The following is a 22,267-nucleotide window of genomic DNA, read 5'->3' on the forward strand; positions in this document are numbered from 1 at the left end:
TGGCTTTATGTTAGTTACAACAGAGCCCAGAAGCCATGAGATAGTGAGGGAGTGACATTATTCTTGAGACATCCTAGGACTTTGAGAAAGAGTAACATTAATAGTGGCTTTTAAAGGATATAGAAAAATTAATTCAAAAGCCAAGCATAGCAACACAGTGCTGGTACCCACAAGGCGAAGAAGATGCAGAGATGCAGGAGGATTGCCTTGAGTGTGAGGCCAGCTTGGATTACGGCAAAACCCTGACTTAAAAGGGGTGGGGGACAACAGATATGGTGGCATGGGCCTTTAATAGCAGCACTTGGGAGGCAGAGGCAAGTGAATTTCAGGACAGGCTGGTCTACATAGCAAATTCCAGGCAGCCAGGGATACATAATGAGACCTTGTCTTAAATAAGAAAGAAGAGTTTGGATAGGGGTTTATCAATCTTGTTGATTTTCTCCAAGAACCAGCTTTTTGTTTCATTGATTCTTTGTATTGTTTTCTGTGTTTCTATTTTGTTGATTTCAGCCCTCAGTTTGATTATTTCCAGTCTTCTACTCCTCCTAGGTGAGTCTGCTTCTTTTTTTTTCTAGAGCTTTCAGGTGGGCTGTTAAGTCTCCAATGTGTGCTTTCTCTGTTTTCTTTAAGTGGGCACTTAGTGCTATGAACTTTCCTCTTAGCACTTTTAGACCTGTTAGTCGCGAAGAATTAGAAGTTGTTATCAAAAACCTCCCTACCAAAAACAGCCCAGGTCCAGACGGTTTCAATGCAGAATTCTACCAGAACTTCCAAGAAGACTAATACCTATACTCCTTAATGTATTTCACAATGTAGAAACAGAAGAGTCATTGCCAAATTCCTTTTATGAAGCTACAGTTGCCCTGATATCAAAACCACACAAAGACTCAACCAAGAAAGAGAATTACAGGCCAATCTCACTCATGAACTTCGATGCGAAAATCCTCAATAAAATACTGGCAAACCGAATCCAAGAACACATTAGAAAAATTATCCATTATGATCAAGTAGGCTTCATCCCAGAGATGCAGGGCTGATTCAACATACGCAAATCTATCAATGTAATCCATCATATAAATAAACCGAAAGAAAAAACCATATGATCATTTCATTAGATGCTGAAAAAGCATTTGACAAAATTCAACATCCATTTATGATAAAGGTCTTGGAGAGATTAGGGATACAAAAGTCATACCTAAATATAATAAAAGCTATTTACAGCAAGCTGACAACTAACGTCAAATTAAATGGAGAGAAACTCAAAGCCATCCCACTAAAATCAGGAACACGACAAGGCTGTCCACTCTCTCCATACCTCTTCAATACAGTGCTTGAAGTTCTAGCAATAGCAATAAGACAACATAAGGGGACCAAAAGGATTTGAATTGGAAAGGAAGAAGTTAAACTTTCATTATTTGCAGATGATATGATAGTGTACATAAGCGACCCCCAAAACTCCACCAAAGAACTCCTACAGCTGATAAACACCTTTAGTAGCATGGCAGGACACAAGATCAATTCCAAAAAATCAGTTGCCCTCCTATACACAAAGGATAAGGAAGCAGAGAGGGAAATCAGAGAAGCATCACCTTTCACGATAGCCACAAATAGCATAAAATATCTTGGGGTAACTCTAACCAAGGAAGTGAAGGATCTATTTGACAAGAACTTTAAGTCTTTGAAGAAAGAAATTGAGGAGGATACCAGAATATGGAAGGACCTCCCTTGCTCTTGGATTGGGAGGATCAACATAGTAAAAATGGCAATTCTACCAAGGGCAACTTATAGATTCAAGGCAATCCCCATAAAAATCCCATCAAAATTCTTCACAGATCTTGAGAGGACAATAATCAACTTTATATGGAAAAAGAAAAACCCAGGATAGCCAAAACAATCGTATACAATAAAGGAACTTCTGGAGGCATTACCATCCCTGACTTCAAACTCTATTACAGAGCTTTAGTATTGAAAATAGCTTGGTATTGGCATAAAAACAGAGAAGTTGATCAATGGAATCGAGTAGAAGACCCGGATTTTAACCCACAAACCTATTAACACCTGATTTTCGATAAAGGAGCTAAAAGTATACAATGGAAGAAAGAGAGCATCTTCAACAAATAGTGCTGGCAGAACTGTTTGTCAACCTGTAGAAGAATGAAAATAGATCCATATCTATCTCCATGCACAAAACTCAAGTCCAAATGGATTAAAGACTTCAATATCAGTCTGAACACACTGAACATGATAGAAGAGAAAGTGGGAAGTTCTCTACAACATATGGGCACAGGAGATCACTTCCTACGTATATCCCCAACAGCACAGACATTAAGGACAACATTGAATAAATGGGACCTCCTGAAACTGAGAAGCTTCTGTAAAGCAAAGGATACTGTCACTAAGACAAAAAGGCAACCCACTGACTGGAAGAAGATCTTCACCAACCCTGCAACAGACAAAGGTCTGATCTCCAAAATATATAAAGAACTCAAGAAACTAGACTTTAAAATCCTAATTAACCCAATTAACAAATGGGGCACTGAACTGAACAGAGAATTCTCAACAGAAGAAATTCAAATGACCAAAAGACACTTAAGGTCATGCTCACCCTCCTTAGCGATCAGGGAAATGCAAATTAAAACAATTTTGAGATACCATCTTACACCTATCAGAATGACTAAAATCAAAAACACCAATGATAGTCTTTGCTGGAGAGGTTGTGGAGTAAGGGGTACACTCACCCATTGCTGGTGGGAATGCAAACTTGTGCAACCACTTTGGAAAGCAGTGTGGCGATTTCTCAGGAAATTCGGGATCAACCTACCCTAAGACCCAGTAATCCCACTCTTGGGAATATACCCAAGAGATGCCCTATCATATGACAAAAGCATTTGTTCAACTATGTTCATAGCAGTATTATTTGTAATAGCCAGAACCTGGAAATAACCTAGATGCCCTTCAATGGAAGAATGGATGAAGAAAGTGTGGAATATATACACAGCGGTAAAATACTACTCAGCGGTAAAAAACAATGACATCGTGAATTTTGCATTCAAATGGATGGAAATAGAAAACACTATCCTGAGTGAGGTAACCCAGACCCAAAAAGATGAACATAGGATGTACTCACTCATAATTGGTTTCTAGCCATAAATAAAGGACATTGAGCCTATAAATTTGTGATCCTAGAGAAGCTAAATAAGGTGAACCCAAAGAAAAACATACAGTCATCCGCCTGGATATGGGAAGTAGACAAGATTGCAGGGCAAATATTGGGAACTTGGGGGTGAGGTGGGATGGGGGTAAGGGGAAATGGGGTGAGAAAAGTGAAAAGGGAAGGATTGGGGAGCTTGGGGGAATGGGATGGTTGGGATAAAGGAAGGGTGGATATGGGAGCAGGGAAGTATATATCCTAATTAAGGGAGCCATCTTAGTGTGGGCAAGAGACTTGACTCTAGAGGGGCTCGCAGGTGTCCAGGGAGATGTCCCCAGCTAGTACTTTGGGCAACTGAGGAGAGGGAACCTGAAATGACCCTATCCTATAGCCATACTAATGAATATCTTGCATATCACCTTAGAACCTTCATCTGGTGACGGATGGAGATAGAGACAGAGACCCACACTGGAGCACCGGACTGAGCTCCCAAGGTCCAAATGAGGAGCAGAAGGAGGGAGAGCATGAGCAAGGAAGTCAGGACCGCGAGGGGTGCACCCACCCACTGTGACAGTGGGACTGATCTATTGGGAGCTCACCAAGGCCAGCTGGACTGGGACTGAATAAGCATGGGATAAAACCGGACTCTCTGAACATGGTGGACAATGAAGGTTGATGAGACACCAAGGACAATGGCACTAGGTTTCGATCCTAATACATGAACTGGCTTTGTGGGAGCCTAGCCTGTTCGGATGCTCACCTTCCTGGACCTGGATGGAGGGGGGGAGGACCTTGGACTTCCCACAGGGCAGGGAATCCAGACTGCTCTTCAGACTCGAGAGGGAGGAGAAATGGAGTAGGAGGAGGGGGAGGGAAATGGGAGGTGGGGAGGAGGCAGAATTTTTTTTCAACAATAGATAAATAAATAATAAATAAAAAATTTTAAAAAAAGAAAGAAGAGGAGGAGAGGAAACATAGCTCCACTCTGAGGTGCTCCAGCTCTGCGCACCTCTCTGTGTGTTCACCGATACAAACAGCTATTTACGCTTTGCTTACAGGATTTGACAGCGGCCACAAGTCATTAAAATGACTGAGTCCAAACTGAGCTGAGTAGCATTTGGTAGGAACTGGGGGCGTGGCCACAGGCTCCAGTTCCCGAAGTGGCTAGTATGGATTTCCCACTTCCCACCACAGCTTGCTCAGCTCAACTCGCCCTCCCTCCCGCGAGTGTCCTACCTTGCCACCACAGTGTCTCCACTTCTGTTTTGGTCGTTCAGGATCCTCACTACCAGGGCCTGTCTCAGCGTGCTCCTTTTTTTGTTTTGTTGTGTTGTGTTGTTTTTCGAGACAGGGGTTCTCCATAGCTTTGGAGCCTGTCCTGGAACTAGCTCTTGTAGACCAGGCTGGTCTCGAACTCACAGAGATCCGCCTGTCTCTGCCTCCCGAGTGCTGGGATTAAAGGTGTGCACCACTTTTGTAATTGAGACTTTGCCAACCAAGAAAACTTCTCAGGCTGACTCCGAGTTGTTAGTCCGCAGATCCCTCTTCAGCAACCAAGCCCTGCCACTTTCTTTCCTCCACCCGGATGTAAAGGTGTACGTCCGGAGCTTCTGCCTGCGAGTCCTTAGGAATTGGGAATCTGAGTGGTACAAAGGGGGGGGGGGGGGGGTCCTGTGTCTTTAAGAGTGGGGAAAGTTTAGGTTTCGGTTTTCTTTTTTCATAATTTAAGAACAAACAAACTTGTGTGGGTGTGCCTGGGGGGGGAGGGGCCTGCTCGTGCACATGAGTGTGGAAGCCAGAAGTCAATCTCAAACACTGTTACTCAGTAACTGTTCACTCTAATTTTTTTTAAAATTTATTTATTTATTAAGGATTTCTGCCTCCTCCCCGCCACCGCCTCCCATTTTCCTCCCCCTCCCCCATCAAGTCCCCCTCCCTCATCTGCTCGAAGAGCAATCAGGGTTCCCTGACCTGTGGGAAGCCCAAGGACCGCCCACCTCTATCCAGGTCTAGTAAAGTGAGCATCCAAACTGCCTAGGCTCCCCCAAAGCCAGTACGTGCAGTAGGATCAAAAACCCACTGCGATTGTTCTTGAGTTCTCAGTATTCCTCATTGTCTGCTATGTTCAGCTAGTCCGGATTTATCCCATGCTTTTTCAGACCCAGGCCAGCTAATTTTTGAAACAAGGATTCTCACTAGGACCTGATGACGTTCACCTACAGGGATAGACTACATGATTAGTGAGCCCAAACACCCTGCTGTCTCTGCCCCAGCCTTGGGATTAGAGATTAGAAATGAAATGAATGCCTGCTTGCTTTGTTTGCTTGCTTGATTTTCTTTCTTTTTTTTTTTTTTTTGCTTGATTTTCTTTTTCTTTTTTCGAGACAGGGTCTCACAGTGCAGCCTTGGCTGACCTGGGACTCATTATACAGACCTTGTTGGCCTTGAACTCACAGATTCACCTGGCCCTGCCCCTGAGTGTCTAGGACGCTGCATTCAGACATACCTGGCTTTTTGTATGAGTGTTGGAAATCAAATCTGGCCTTCAAGCTCTCATAGCGAACACTTACTGCGTAAGCTACCCCCCCCCCGCCCAAGTCCCGGGTTCCACTTTTCTAATGGGCCATAAGGGGTGCCAATGTTGTCGGTCTGTGGGCCACTCACTGATGCAATCACATTCTGACAGAAGACAGGTAATTCTGACAGAAGGCACGGAAAACACAAGGTAGCCCAGTGAGATGGCTTAGTGACTAAAGGCCCTTGCTACCAAGCCTGGTGACCTAAGCTGGACCTCAATGAAAGAGGAAGGCAGCCAACACGTTATCCTATCCTTCCCGCGTGCACGCTTTGTCTCTTGCACTACCCCACATACTCACATGTGCACACAGTATAAGTAATTTGAAAACATTTTAAATAAAACAGAACAGCAAAGCAGCAGCAGAAGGGCCCAGGGTAAGAAATGAAAATAGGGAGAGCGTGTTGAAAATAGGTTTTTGGAACATGACTGCTGTCTGGTATGAAGGGAAGTCTGGGAGTGAGGGAGAGGCGAAAGACACAAGCAAGTAGTCACTTCGATAATGCTAACATGCATGGAGCGCTTACATCATGCTGAGCAAGGGCAATGCCTCTAGAGAGCCATCTAGCCAAGTCCCTTCAATAGCCCTGTGACACAGGTGATAGTGGTAGGCAGAAAACACCGCTAAAAATGCCTATGCTCTGGCCCGTGTGAATATGGCAAAGGACACTTAAGACTGCAGACTAATGTTATCATCTCACCCTAAGCTAGGGAGATTGCCCTGGATTTTCTAAGCAGTTGTAATGTAACCGTAGACTACTGGAAATAAATGAAGGAAAAAGAAGACAGTGTCAAAGTGATGCCATGTTAAAGATGCTCAAATAACCACTTCAGGTTTTGCAAGCAGAAGCAAGCCACAAACCAAGCAGCCTCTAGGAATGGAAAGCATAGAGCACGCATCCCCCCCCCCCCCCGCCGCCAAAGCCACAGAAGAGAGACAGCCCTGCCACCATCTTCATTTTTGCTACTTAGGATCCCGAACCGTAGGATAACAAATCACAAATGTTTTAAGTCACCAAGATGTTAGGAATTTGTTATAGCAGCCACAGGAAACTAATACGGCACCCTTTGAGTATATGGAAATAAATGTACAAAGTTCCTTTACTTGGTAGTAACTGACTAATTTGGAGGCTGAACTCTGGAGATGGACTTGACATTGGTTAATAAGGCATTTGACATCGTATAGTAAGCATCTGGATTTAAGAAATCAGACTTGGTAGGATTTTGTGACACTTCCATATGCATAGGTTTAGGAAATGAAATCTAGACTAGGTGTGTGAGTATACACTATAATCGCAGCCACTTGGGACATTAAGTCATGTTGTCGGGGTTTCTGTCCTGCCCAATTTCCACAATTGTTAAGTCCCCAAAAAAATCACACAGATGTCTACATTAATCATAAACTGATTGGCCCATTAGCTCAGGCTTCTTATTAACTTTTATAACTTATATTAGCCCATTATCTTGTCCATGCTAGCCACGTGGCTCAGTACCTTTTTCAGTGAGGCAGTCACATTTTGCTTCTTCTGTGTCTGGGTCACACTGCAGAGGAATGGGCTTCCTCCTTCCCAGAATTCTCCTGTTCTCATTGACCTGCCTCTACTTCCTGTCTGGTTTGGTTGTCCCACCTATACTTCCTGCCTAGGTTCTGGCCAATCAGCGTTTATTTAAAATATAATTGACAGAATACAGACCATGGACCCACACCAAAGTCAGGAGAACGAAGCATTCTCAAAGCTAAAATAACAGAAGGAGGAAATGGAATCAATTGGGGGGAAGGAGGAGGAGAAAGAAAGGGAAAGAAGGAGGGGGAGGAAAAGGAAGGGGAGAGGAGAGAAGGGAGGATGAAAGGAGAGGAGGAAAAGATGAGGACGAGGGGGAAAGAAGAAGAGAGGTGATAAGGGAAGAGAAATCCAGGGTAAAACCAGGTTTTCTGTTTTCCCTATTGCTGGAGGAATGGCGTCTTTCCATTATTACTGATATGACTAGAAGCAGCAGACATGCAATTGGATCTTCTGGGGGAGAGTGAAAATACATTTGTATCTAATGTCCATCCTTAATTCTAGACTCAGCCTGCTGTCAAACCAAGCTACGACAGCTTCTCTTTAGGAGACAGTGCTCAAGATGGTCTTCACTATGGCTCTCCATGCAAGTTCAAGGGGGGCAAAATGGGTGTGGGCGATGGACACATGGCCCCTGGAGAGACAGTCAAGCAGGGTAGACCTTTAATTTTTCTTTTGGTGCTAGGGGCTGAACCCAGGGCCTTGTACATGCTAAACAAGCTCTCAAGCTGAATACCCAGACTTTAAAAAAAATGTTATGTGGAGACAGGGTCCCACTGAGCTACGCAGGATCATCTTGACCTTACTCTGTATGCCTGAATGACCTTGACTTTGTCATCCTCCTGCCTCACACTCCTGAGTAGCTGGGATTATTGGCCTTTCTGAGCCACCAGGCTGGTTTATCCTTCAAAGTCTTCCTAGTGGTCTGTGAATCATGTGGTTAAGCATTTCTCTTCTATACCATGCTCTTTGCTCCAAGTCAGCTTGTGAAATTCCTGCCTGTGAAACATCTCTAGATCTCGCTTCTTACACTGTGGGGACAAGCAACCTCCCTTAGGAGAAAGCGTCTTAAGTTCAGAGGAAATAGCCTGATGCTAAAGGCAGCCAAAAGCTCCTATTAGAGGGAAACAGTGTTGAAATCTCACAGGCTTTGGTGTGGCAAGGGCCTGGTTCTGCTGGCTGTTATCTGTGTGGTCTTGGGCAAGTTATCTAACCTCTCCGCATCTCCCTTCCTCATTTGTAAAGTGGAGGATCTAAGTGCTCTGTGCACAAGACATGCTCAATTGAAAACTAGAATTAAAAAAGCAAAGCAGAGAACCCTATCTATAGCATACCCTCACCAGGCGTGGGGGATTAGTTTTGCACAGCCTGTTTTTCTCAGCTTCCATGTGAAGTACAGAATTCTGCTATTTATTTGTTTCCAAGTTTCGAAGTGTGGGTTCCCAACTTCAACAACCCACAAAAAAAGGCAAGTGCTCACCAGGCCCAGCTTCAAGTCACAATTGTACTAAAAAAAAAAATTTGTCTAGAACCCAAGATGGAGACGTCAACTCTTTCCTTCCATTGCTAGGTTATTTTCCTTCCATGCATCCCAAGACACACTATGGTCTTTTCTCAAAAAGCCACTTAATTTTTCTGGCTATAGTAGTGAGTGCCTGGAATCCCAACACTCTGAAAACAGAAACAGGAGCAATGGAGTATTAAGATGATCCTGGGCTACACAATGATGTCTCAAAAATAACTGACAAAAATAAAAGGCCTAGGGGTGGTGAGGTGGCTCAATTGATAAAGGCTCCAACCATCAAACCATACAGCCTCAGTTTGATCCCTGAGACCCACATGGAGAAGGAGAAATGGACTCCCTTACTCCTGCAAATTGTCCTCTGACTTATAGACACACACACGCATGAGAGAGAGAGAGAGAGAGAGAGAGAGAGAGAGAGAGAGAGAGAAGAGAGAAGAGAGAGAGAGAAAGATATAAGAGAGAGAAAGAGATGAGAGAGAGAGATATGAAAGTCTCATAAGCTACATGCGTATCCAAAGAGGTCTCCCATGTCTTCACCTTGGCTTCATCTCCTCTTTCCTCCAGGTTAATTTTCTTCATACAATTTACATGTGTGTGAAAGTGTGTCATAGATGTGTGTGAGTGGTGTCTGTCACTTCCATGCCCAGCTGTGTGCAAGGAATATGGAGTCTTTCTCCACCTGTTGGAACTATCTATGCTTGTAGGTTCACTGCCGTATTCTTGCCACTGAAAACTGGTCTGCCACGTACCGGATGCGGCACGTGTTTTTGTTAGCTGAATGCTTGAAGATGGATGTTCAATCAGTGAGTATATTCCTTACTTGTCAGGCTCTGCAAACTGCTTTGAATAAGCAGTCTTTTATCAGCCTCGTGTTGTTGGCGAGGAAATAGGTTTGGGGTACTTACCCAGGGCATACAGACAGCATGTGGTGGGATCTAGACTCAGCCTATACTTGTGTGCCATCCCCGCTGGAGCATGCAGTGGTGACACGCCTAGAGAGATGAATCCAAACCCGCAACATGACATTGTCATCTATAAACCTTACACTCAAGAACCAAGCAACTGAGGTTGCAATAAAACCACCCACACCACATACGTACACACAACTGAATACTATTTTAAGTAGTTCACCATTTTTGTGTTGGGCCTCATTTATAGCTATCTTTGGCCACAATGTAGCCCACAAGCCATGAGTTGGGCGCACTCAAAAGGATCTAAAGATCTTAAGACTTAAAAGTCCCCCTCTAAATATGACATTAATTGACATGAAAACACTTGATAACCATATGAGTTAAAATATAAAGCGTATTAACCCATAGTTAAGTTTCTCAGCCTCTTGCTAAGGCCTCACAAAGCAACAGACACATAATCAAAGCACGAAGACAAAAAGCAGACACGTTTTAAAAAGAACAATATTATTTTAACAAGACCATCAGCCAACCCAGACAGATCTGTTAAGGGTCCATTTGGAAACCAGAAACACCTCTGCTCCAAGCCGCACGCTGTGTTCCTGTCTGTGAGGCACACAGTGGATTACTGCAGGGCAGAGGGGGACAGAAAATGGGCTTGGGCTGAGAGCATGTGAGAGCAAGCCATAGTTCGCGTGAAGACAAGATGGAAGTGATTGTACCTGCCCAAGGTGGAGGCCGCATGGGGAGGGTCACCTCCAGGGCTGGGATGGGCTTGCTAAAGACTGACCTAGGTGTGTAGAAAGTAAGGACAGATTGCCTTTAACGACTCACTCTCACACACACAGCCCAGGGGCTGCTTTTCTGAGCTGGTTGGCTGTAGCACCTGTTTGGCAATTGCTAGTTTATCTGATCTCACTAGCCTTGCTCTGCAATGTTTCCCAAGAGTGAATTTATTTCGCCTTTCTCCCTCACCAGAACCTACCACAATGCTTAGGAAACTCCAGGCTTCAATCAGTTTAGAAAGAACCTTTCAAGGTTGTTGGGAGGAATAGTGACACCATTTAAAAGGGTTTCGGCAAACCCTGGGTGTTCCCTTTGGAAAGTGTGTTGGCTTGACTCTCAGTTTAACCTCCTCCCACTGACCCATGCCAGAGCTCTAGTAAATAATTGACTAGCCATTTTCCAAGGTTAACAAGTTTAACTAAAACACTTACACAGTGATTATGTAAGAATTTATTAATACTTTATCATGCCATAAATAATAACAGCAAATTGAGTCAAATAAAATAAAAAATATTTTCTATAAATAAAAGATTTAATATTCAGGTAGGGAGACTAAATGTAAAAGTTGTTCAAACATTGTAAAATTGTTGTAGGAGGTTCTTCTGTCTTTATGTTGCTCTCATTGGTTAATAAAGAAATTGCTTTGGGCCCTTAATAGGGCAGAACTTAGGTAGGTGGGGAAAATTAAACAGAATTCTGGGAGAAAAAAGCAGAGTTGAGGGATGCCATAGACCTGCTGCCAGAGATAGACCTTCTGAGACTTTGCGGTAGGCCACAAACTCGTGGTGATATACAGATTAGTAAAAATGGGTTAAACTAATATGTAAGAGTAGCCAATAAGAAGTTAGAGCTAATGGGCCAAGCAGTGATTTAATTAATACAATTTTTATGTGGTTATTTCGGGGCTAAGCTAGCCAGGTGGCCAGGACAAACAAGCAGGCCCTCCTCTTTGCAACATAAAATAGGTAAATGGTAATAACAGACAATTCATCAAAAAAATTAAATGATCAAGAAAAAATAAATTTGAAATAAAGCTTTTATGTTTCCCAAAAATTGAAGACTATAAAATGAAACAATAGATCTTTTTTGCACACCAAATTAGTATGAATGAGAAGAGGGAGGAAGAAGGAACAAAGGAAAGAAGGGAGGAAGGAGGGGAGGAAAAGACACTACGGTATGGAGACTATACATTTTCAAGTAGGTTTTACCTGTAGGATTTTCAACGATAATATAAATTTTCTAAAATATAATTTGTTAATATTATGAAGAACATATCTAAAGTGTTTATCATTTGATTCAGTAGCTACAGTTCTACAATATCTGCTTGGGCAACAATCTAGAACGATAGAACACTTATAGAGAATGGCATTCATCTCAGTGTAACTTGGCATAGGAGAAAATACACAAACGTTAAACAGCTAAGGTACAAAAAGCAATTACTAAACGTTTTTCAAATATATGATACCTTTGGAAAGTATTGACCTACAATACAAAATAATGAGAGGCTCCTCCTTTCTCTCCTTTCATTTCTTCACTTCCTTTGGATTCCCCTGCCTACAATGAGACACTTCCCTCCTTCATAATGCAGCTTCCCGCTTAGTTAACCCTCTCTGGAAATGCCCTCCCTACACCCAGAAGCGTGCTGCATTAATCAGCGGGTACTTCTCAGTCCCTCAAGCTGACAGGCAAGAGGAGTCGGTAACGAAGAACTATCACACCGCGATTTCTTCATGGGTTTCTTAACCAGAATCCTTCTCTACGACAGTAGGTCTTGTTGTTTGTGTTTTAAGACTTTTAATTACATGTCTATATGAGGATAGGGTATGTACAGGTGTGAACACAGTGCTTGTAAAGTCCAGAAGAGGGTGCTGGACCCCTGGAATTGCAGGCAGTTGTAAGCCGACTGAGTTCTGGTCCTCTGGAAGAACAGCACATGCTCTTAACTGCTGAGCAATCTTTCCAGCCCTGATGGCAGTATCTTTAACAGAAGGTTCACAGACCATCTTCAACAACATCCCTTGGGGTACTTATTTACAATCCCCATTTCCACCCCTCCAAGTCTTAAGAATCAGAATCTCTGGGAGCGGAGGCAGAAGCCTACATGTTTTACCAAACTTCAGGTGATGACAAGCAACCAAGGCCTAGCCACCCTGTGCTTCTTCAGGTGTGTAAACTGTAGCCTGGTGTGTTAGGGTGGTTTGGTTTTATGGGGAAGGCATACCCCCCATATTCTCTGGGCTAAGGGAACAGCTAGGAATCTCTCAAACTCCGGCAATATGTATTAGGCACTTTTCTCATTTGGAGACAAAATGTCTGGCAGGGAGTTATTTCGGCTTACAGTGTGAGGGTACCCTCATCCTAGAGGGGAAGTCATGGTAACAGGTGCTTGAGGTCACGTTAAATCCAAGTCAGGAAGCAGAAAGGTTTGGACCCTCTTTATTCAATCCAGGACCCTATCCTTGAAATGGTACTGTCCACGTTTAGGATGGGTTTCCATGTCAACGAGCCTAATCTAGAAAACTCCTCACAAACATACCCACAGATGTGTCACTATGGAGCCTCGAAATTCCAGCAAGTTGACAACGTTAACGACCAAGATTAACCATCCAACAACACAATGAAGCTGTGGATCAAAATGTCAAAATGATGAGTTTGTCTGTTCTTTATTATGTTATGTGAGTTCCTTTGATGATGGGTGAGCTCAATATGGAGGAAAATTAAAGCATATATTGTAATGTGAGTATGTATTATGTTTATTGTGGTAGTTTGAATGAAAATGCCCTCCCTAAACTCAAAGGAGTGACATTATTTCAAAGGAGTAGAATGCATGGCCTTGTTGGAGTAGGTGTGGTCTTACTGGAGGAAGTGTGTCACTGGGGGTGAGCTTTGGGGTTTCAGAAGCTCAAGCTGGGTCCAGTGGCTTGTTCTTTCTTCCTGCTACCTGCTGATCCAGATGAAAAAGTTCCAGCTCCTTCGCCAGCACCATGTCTGCCTGCACACCACATGCTTCCTGTCAGGATGATAAAGAACTCATCCTTTGAACCAGTAAGTCAGCCCCAATCAAGTCCCAAAGCTTGCTGCAGATTCTGCTGCTAAAGAGGCTTTGGGAAGAAACAAACAGCAATCACATGTCCGAGATGCTATTGGGAACCAGAATGGCCATTGGTCCATGAGCCTGGAGTCAGGAGAATGGCTGGCACTGAGGACATCCGTCTATTATCCTAGACATATGGATAGTTCATAAAGTCATGGGACGGTATGAGGTCATCTCTACAGAGTGTGGCAGTAGAGAAAATGGTAAGCACTGGGTAAAGACTGAAATTTTTAGCTGTGGATGAGCAAGGAAGATACTAGGGTAAGGGGTTGTTCAAGAACTGGATTGTGGTGATGGCTGCTCAACATCATATATTTATTTTAAAAAAATTATAGAATTGTGTACTTGAAGTGGGTAAATTTGTCTTATGCCAAGTATATCCCACTGATGGTTTAGAATTTTAAAAAGACCAAGAGAAGGGTGCTGGGGAACTCCAGTATTAGATTCAAACAGAGGAGGAGGGGCCTGGAATGAGGTAAGGGCGGTAACACCATGGCACAGAATAAGAGGGAAGAGAAAGTTCAAGGAGAAGTGGCCAGTTTTAACAGTTGAGAGTGTTAGCAGAAAGGTGATGACAGAGAAATAGCCTCTGGATTTGGTCAGATGCAGTGATGTTCACTGTGGTAGCCTCTGGATTTGGTCAGATGCGGTCATGGCCACTGTGGTAGCCTCTGGTTTTGATCTGATGTGGTCATGTCCACTATGGTAGCCTCTAGATTTGGTCATATACAGTGATGTTCACTGTGGTAGCCTCTGGATTTGGTCAGATGCAGTCATGGCCACTGTGGTAGCCTCTGGATTTGGTCAGATGCGGTGATGTTCACTGTGGTAACCTCTGGATTCGAGCTGATGCGGTCATGTCCACTGTGGTGGCCTCTGGGTTTGATCTGATGCGGTCATGTCCACTGTGGTGGCCTCTGGGTTTGATCTGATGCGGTCATGTCCACTGTGGTGGCCTCTGGATTTGAGCTGATGCGGTCATGTCCACTGTGGTGGGCTGTACATCTGGAGTGATGGAAACAAGAGTAAAGTCAGAGTCACTTGAGAGGAGAGTGGAAGACAGCCACCATTAAGGACTCTGAAGAAATTTAGCTGCAAACAGAATAGGAAATAGGGAGGTTGATGGGGATGTCAAACTGCCATGGAAGCCCTGAGTTTTCCTGCCGATGCAATACAGAGAACGGAGAAGAGCCTTTGAGTCGAGCGAGGCAGTGGGATACAGAACACGGTGAGATGAATAGTCTTATAACACAGGAAGTCATCAATTCAGCCACTCTAGTTTGTACACCAGCCTTGCTCCTGTGGCCTTGGCCTCTCAGGTGCTGCAGTAACAGATGTGTGCTGCTGTGCTCAAATAATCCATCCTTCATTTCAGGAGGGGGGGAGGTGGAGGCACAGACATGCTATTCTCAGGACCTTTACAGTCGCAGTTGAAAAATAAAGAAGAAACAATGTCTTCGAAGGAAATAGAATCATGGAGAGTGGAGAATGTTTTAAAAATTTGGGGATGTAGGGGTTAAGCTCACAGCCCGGAAAGCGGGGAATTGAGTCTGCAGAGCTGAGGACGCACTGGAGGTCTGGCTTTTCATATGGCAGCATTCACTTATACAGATTACCATAGCCCAGCTAGTTAAGGGCACCTCCTATGGTCATGTCTTTGTTCTCCTTCTTGATAATATTCTAAAGTTGATTTGATTTCATAGTCATGATACAGGGACATGGTAAGTCCAGTTCTGATTTTGAAAAGAAACTGGTAGTGTTTCACATTGAGAATGAAGCTGGGGTGTTGGTGGATGGATGGCTCAGTGGTTAAGAGCACTTGCTGTTCCTGTAGAGAACCTAAGTGGGTTTGGTTCTCAGCACCCAATATGGCATGGGCACAGCAGATCTGCTATGCAATAGAACCAGAATCATTTCCGGCTCTGAGCTCAGATCTTGAGCTGGCACTCCCTAGCATTAGGTAAACCTCCCATCCTAACGGTCTCTGATCCCGATGGCTAACACAGAGCCTTTGTGATTTTCTGAAGGAAGGAATGCCTGATGGGAAGCTCTTAAAATCTGGGGAGTTTCCTGGAGTAGTCAAAATACCTAAGATGGCAACTCTTGGCAAGCTTCTAGACTGCTTCAGGGTGGAGTGCTGATCTACCAGAAAAGCAATGAGATTGGAAAGTTGTTGGTCAGGCCCTGGTCCCCGAGAAGAGAGAGGGGCTAGAGATTGGGTTGATCACGGATGGCTAGTGTTGAAATCAACCATATGCACACAACGAAGACTTTGTGAGACAAAATAACAAAAAAACAAAGTCATGATGTGGAGAACAACTGAGCTGCAGTTCGTGGTTAACGCACCCCAAGGGGACGTGGAAGCCCTGCACCCCTTCAACCACACCTAGCCTTCTCCCTCAGCTGCCTGTTTTCACTGCCTTATTGTCTTTTTAAACTAAACTGATAAGCAGAACTATCTCTATTAACTGGACCTGAGGAAAGGGCTGTTGGAAGCCCTGTAATAGCAGGTTGGTCAGAAGCACAGATCACAGTCTGGAGCTACTGATTGGCATCTGAAGTACAGGGCAGTCTTGTGGAACTGGACTCTTAAGCTGTGGGGGTGGGCAGACCTGGAGTGGAAAAACTCAACCGCTGTTCCCAATTCCCAGTGAACGCAGAGTAAACAGTGACCGCCGTAGCTGGCAAAGATGCAATCCGTTCTTAGCTAGCACCAGCTGGGTTTTCTCCAGTTCAGTTCTGACACTCCCTCTCTATAGGCAGCATGGACGCTCTAGGCTGGGCTTTCAGTCTCCAAGACTTCTTCTCACTTCAAATGTCTGCCACCGTGCTCCCCAAAATGATAATCATTGACCCACCCTCTGAAACTGAAAGCGAGCCCTCAATTAAATGCTTTCTTTTATAGAAATGGCCTTGGTCATGTTGTTTCTTCACAGAAAGAAAACAGTAACTCAGACACCACTCTTAAAGTAGCAATATTTTTCTCCTTGGTTTGTCAGGCCACATAGAAAGAAATTATTATTTTTTTTTCTGCAGATGCTTTTGTTCCTGCATGCTGGGGCGCTATGGTGATGCTTCTGTGCCCTGAGGGTGGAGCTGAATCTAGAATGGTGGTGGACATCTTGAGATGATGAACAGAACTGTTCTAACGATGAAAAAAAAAAGCTTAGGGTTTTTTTTTTTTAATGACATGCTGGACTCCTTGCTATGTGAAAATGCAGAGGGTTCTTCAAAATTCATGGTACAAATATGTGACCTTAGTAATAGTGTAGCCATTAAGCTCCTCAAGCCCGAGGTCTTGGAGTAGTCCTTGAACCTCACCCTCTCTCTCAAATCTCTCTCAATACCAGTCAGCTCCTCCTTCCATGCATTCTTTCAATTCTTTCTATTTGTTTTTGTCTCCTCTAGGTCCACTTCAGTTCCCGTTACGACCGTCTGCCTCTCAGGCCACTGTGAGCACCTCCTGGCCATTTGGGATCTCTTTTTTGCTCCTTTCTGATCTTTTCTCTGTAAACAGCAGCCACGACTTTTTAACACATATCACTCCCTTGATTAAAATCCCCCACTTGGCTTCCCACTGCGTCCAGAGTTAAGTACAAACTTCTCACCACGGCAAGCAAGCTCTTCTGTGGTTTGACACCTTCTGTTTTGAGTCTCAATACCTCCTACTCTTCCCCAAGGTCACAAGTTCCAGTCACACTGGCTTTTCCTCTCTCAGACGCCACAGCCTCAGTCGGTTTTCACGTTTGTCTCCTCTCCCTGGCATGCTCTGTTCCAGATGGTGCATGATCTTTATTTGCTCAGACCTCAGAGAAACCCTCTCAGCTAACGCGGTCCAACTTCATGACGTCACTCACCTTGTGACTTGTCCTGTCGCCCCGTGTCATTGTTCTCACCATAGTTCTATCTGACACAGGTATTCTCTGCCTCTCCCTTCGTGGAAGGGACTGTTTTGTTTGCTTCAGCATTCCAAACACCTAGATCAGTCCTGACCCGTATTAGCCTCGGTGGACACTTGGTTGAGTCAGAATGAGCGCAGGAACACGTGGTGGGAGCAGGGAGCGGAGGGAGAGGAGGAAGACTCTTCCCTGGGGATTTTAACTGCAGTTGGAAAAGAGCCCTTTCTTCTTCCGTCACGATCGGACAAGTCCTAGTTGTTTGCCTTGGAAGCAGGTAGAGCTGGAGAAGTGAGTCTGCGGATGAATGAAAGGTGGATGGCGTGGACTCCGGTGAAGTTTCTTCCGGGTCTTCAGTGACCTTTTCCTTCCCTTTGTGCAGTTACACAAAGTCAAGAATTGTCTTACTTACTGTATTAAGTTGCCTTTTTTTCCTAATTTTTAAAAACTCGTTTTATTTCATGTGTATGAGCATTTTTCTTACCTGTATATATGTGCACAATATTCACACTTAGTGTCTGTCAAGGCCAAAAGAGGGCATTGGAGTCCCTGGAACTAGAGTTATGGGTAGTGTCACCACATGGGTACTGGGAACTGAACCCAGCTCCTCTGAAAGAGCAGCAAGTGCTCTCAATGGCTGAAACATCTCCCAGCCCTGCTTTTCTTTCTTTTTAAATTTTTATTCGTTGCGAGTTTTATACACATCTACAATGGGTTTTGATTATTCCCATTCCCACTTTCTTTCTCCAACTCCTTCTGTATCACCCGTGCCCTCCTCCCTACTTCATCCGGTCTTTTCAAACAGCCCACCAGTTGATTTGCTCATTACTTTGACCAAGTACCTGGTCAGAAGCAACCTAAGGCCGGTTTTATATTGGCTCACACTTTTAGAGTACAGCCATTATGACAGGGAAGGGAGGGCTACCCACACGTCTAGGGGACAGTCATCACAACAGGGAAGGCAGGGCTGTAGGTATGAGCAGCAGCTGGTCCCAAAGCCTCCTCATTCACAAAACTGAACACAAGAGGTGGGGAGCAGGCTATAACACCATTATGGCCTATGGCCGGCTTCCAGTGACCCACTTCCTAACCTACTTCCTGAACAACTCTACTGCCCAAAAGCTTTCACAACCTTCCACACAAGCAACAGTAGTTGAGAACCAACTCTTCAAACACATGAGCCTATCGGAGACATTTTGTTCAAACAACAACATTTATTTAAGATTATCAAATTAGAGTTCTTTTTCATCTTTTTCATGCCATCACAGTCTATCATTGGCTCTTTCGGAAGGGAGGCTCTGGCCTGGTGCTAGTTACCTGTGCTGGGTCCCTGCTGTCCTCTCATCTACACCAACCAAGTGTATGGGGGAAACAAACAAACAACAGCAACAACAAACAGGCTGTATAACAAAGACGACTTCTCACTTAACAAGAGTGTTCTGGGAAGTCTATCTACATCCACGGGCATCCGGTAACCAACTGAGAATTAGCATGTAGTAGACACTGGGGCTACAGGGCTAGGGATACAGCTCAATGGGTAGGATGCTTGCCCAGCATGTATGAAGCCCTGAGCTCAACCCTCAGCCCTGTGTAAACTGGTGTGGGGCTCAGTCCTAGAGTCCCGACGTTTGGAAGGTTGGAGGCAGGAGAACCAGAAGTTCAGAGGCATTCATTCGTGGCTACTGAGTGGGTTCAAAGCCAGCCTGGGCTACATGAGACTCTGCCACAAATTTAAAAATTGCCAGACATTTTAAAGTTTTGGATTTTGTTGACCTTTTAAGGCTGTATTATAGGTGGAGTCGAGATAGGATATTTGCCATGTCGTTCCAAGCATCAAATCCTTGCATGACACTCCAGGTGGACGGCCGCAAAATGTAAGGACTTTGTTTTCCCGCCCAGTAATAAATGGTTGCTTTGTTCTGCACAGTAATTTCAGAGCTGCAGAATCCCTTCTGTGTCTCCAGAACTCCTAGATGATGTCACCATGAGCTCTGTTCCCTCAGGGTATTTAAACCCTTTTTACACACTTTTAATTGAAATGTAATTACATCACTGTCCCTTTCCCTCTCCTCCCTTCACCTCCTCCCATGTCTTCCTTCCAACTCCTTTTATGCCCCCTACTCTCAAATTGGTAACTATTTTTTCTTTTGTTATTTTTATATACATATAAAATATTCACAAAATAGAACTACAATCTGCTGAGTCGATGTTTGTTGTTTGTGTGTTTGTGGTTTCAGGGTTGACTACTTTGTATTAGATAGCCAAGTGGGGCCTCATCCCTGGAAGAGGCTAATTCTCCTCTCAGCAGTGGTTAGTTACTTGTAGTTCTTTGTCTAGGGGGTGGAACCTAATGAGAATTTTCTCCTTCTCTGTTAGCTTATCTATTGATTGTCATTGTGCCAGTTTAGTTTATACAGCCATTTCTAAGATAGACCTTTCCCATAAGATCCCAGTATTCTGGCTCTTTCTCCACCCTTTGCCAGTGTCCATAAATGCAGGAGCTTTGATGTACATGTATCCGTTAGGTCTGGACTTCCCATGACCCATTGATCTCTGCATTGTATCCCATGGAGGTTTTCTATGATGGTCTCCATTTCCTGTAAAGAAAGGCTTCTGTCATGAGGGGTGGTAGCTACGTTTCTCCATGGGTATAAGGGTGAGGTTCAGAATGCACTTGGACCCTTTTATTACAAGCAGGAAAAATTTGAGGACACCTGTCTGTAGGCCAAGTCCAGCAGGTGGCTTGTAGGCAGCTTGGTTCAGCCTCAGAGATCAAAGCAGACGGTTCCTTGACATCTAAAAGCCTCAGAACAATTGGCCAGTGTCTGCTTCATCTCATCCAAGCCTGCATTTTCTTGTTGATTGAAATCAGAAAAGGTTAGGACGGTTTCATCTCAAGAAGAAACAGAAGCGGTTATGGCCTGTCTCCCAAATAGAGTGATGGCTGGGAATCAGGGGGACATAAATGTGCCATTCACTTTGTACACTAAATTCAGGGGCTGTCGAAAACCTCTAATATCAACATGATTGTTTTAATAAAACATTAAACAGAAAATTAACAGGTACTCTTTCTTGTGGCGTTCAGCCATGTCAAGATGAAGCTGAATTATCTCCGCCCCAGCCACAGGCTACAAGCAGCTCGTTGAAGTGGATGATGAACGCAAAGGTCGCTCTTTCTATGAGAAGCACAAGGCCATGAAAGTAGCTGCCGATGCTCTCGGTGAAGAGTGGAAGGTTCCCGTGGTCAGAATCAGTGGTGGGGATAACAAACAAGGTTTCCCCATGAAGCAGGAGTCTTGACACACGGCAGAGTGCACCTGCTACAGAGTACAAGCATTCTCCTTCTAGACCAGTGGTTCTCTACCTTCCTAAGGCTGAGACCGTTTAATACAGTTCCTAATGCTGTGGTGACCCCCAACCATAAAATGATTTTCATTGCTACTCTAGCTGTAATTTTGCTACTGTTTGAATTGTATTTTAAGCATCTAATATACAACCCAAAGGGGTCGCGACCCACGGGTTGAGAACCACTGTTATAAACCAAGGGAATGGGGAAAATTGTAGGTCTGCTTGTGAGTGTACCGTGGATGCCAATCTGAGTGTTCTCCACCTGGTTATTGTAAAAATGAAGGATATTCCCGGGCTAACAGATGCCACTGTGCCTCAGCAGTTGGGGGCCCAAAGGAGCTAGCAGCATCTGAAAGCCTTTCCGTCTCTCTAAAGGAGATGACGTCCACCGAGATGCTGTCAGAAAGCCCTGAAACCAAGAAGGCAAGAAGCCCAGGACCAGAGCACCCATGAGTCAGCGTCTTGTTATTCTACGTGTCCTGCAACACAAACGCCTACATTTTGTTCTGAAGAAACAATGAGCTAAAAAAAACAAGGAGGTTGCAGAATATGCTAAACTTTTGGCCTAAAGAATGAAGGAAGCCAAAGGGAAAACACCCAGAACAGACTGCCAAGAGACATAGGCCATCTTCACTGAGAGCTTCTGCTTCTGAGTCCAGTCAAAACTAAGTCTTTAAGAAGAACAAATAAATGTTCTGCCCTTAAATCTAAAAAACTTAGTGAATGGGGGTGGGAAGTTTACAGTAGGCGAGATGGCTCCGTGGGCAAAGGCTCCTGCCACCAAGCCTGAAAACCTGAGTTCAGTCCCTGGTACCCCCTGGTGGAAGAAGGGCACCTGCAAGTTGTCCTCTGACTGAACTTTTGAAAGTTAGTTTTAAACAAGCCGTGATAAGCAGACGTCCATCTTAAGTGAAGACAGAACAGATAGTGCCGACGTTTCTCATTTTGTCTCAGGCACCGCCTGGTCCTGGCAGCCACAAGTCATCTGAGTTCGCTGCTTCAGATTTCCTGGGGCAACCATGAACCTGTTTTAGTAAGGCTTCCAGGTGATCTTCGCATATGATCAAGTTTAAGAATTACTAAAAAGATAATCACTGATGTTTCTCTCCTGCCTTCCGGGCTGGTGCACCCAGAGAACCACGCTACCATACTGGAGGGACCCAGAGAGCAAGGAAGGAACAGAATCTCACCTCCAACGACATGACCTGGGAGATGACCCCAGGCCTGGCTGCACTGAATTGCAGCCTTGTGAGAGGCCTTTTCAGCCCTTTGAGTCATCCCTGGACGCTTGACCCAGACTCAAGGTCGGATGATAATTACAGTTCATTTTAAGTCACTAACTTTGTGTTTATTTGCTTCAATGCAGTAGAAACTTTAACATCCTAGGCTTTCATGTACCTACATGGATCATTGTTTTTCCAA

The 22,267-nt window shown here is 44.3% G+C and overlaps 1 pseudogene; it reads left to right on the forward strand.

Annotated features, from left to right (window-relative positions):
- Positions 1-20,592: 20,592 nt before the first annotated feature.
- On the forward strand, positions 20,593-21,514 carry LOC121464540 (annotated as a pseudogene).
- Positions 21,515-22,267: the final 753 nt, after the last annotated feature.

This window comes from Microtus oregoni, unplaced genomic scaffold (genome assembly GCF_018167655.1).
Source record: "Microtus oregoni isolate MIOR12 unplaced genomic scaffold, Mior012 000028F_ref0000031, whole genome shotgun sequence".
Lineage (NCBI taxonomy): Eukaryota > Metazoa > Chordata > Mammalia > Rodentia > Cricetidae > Microtus > Microtus oregoni.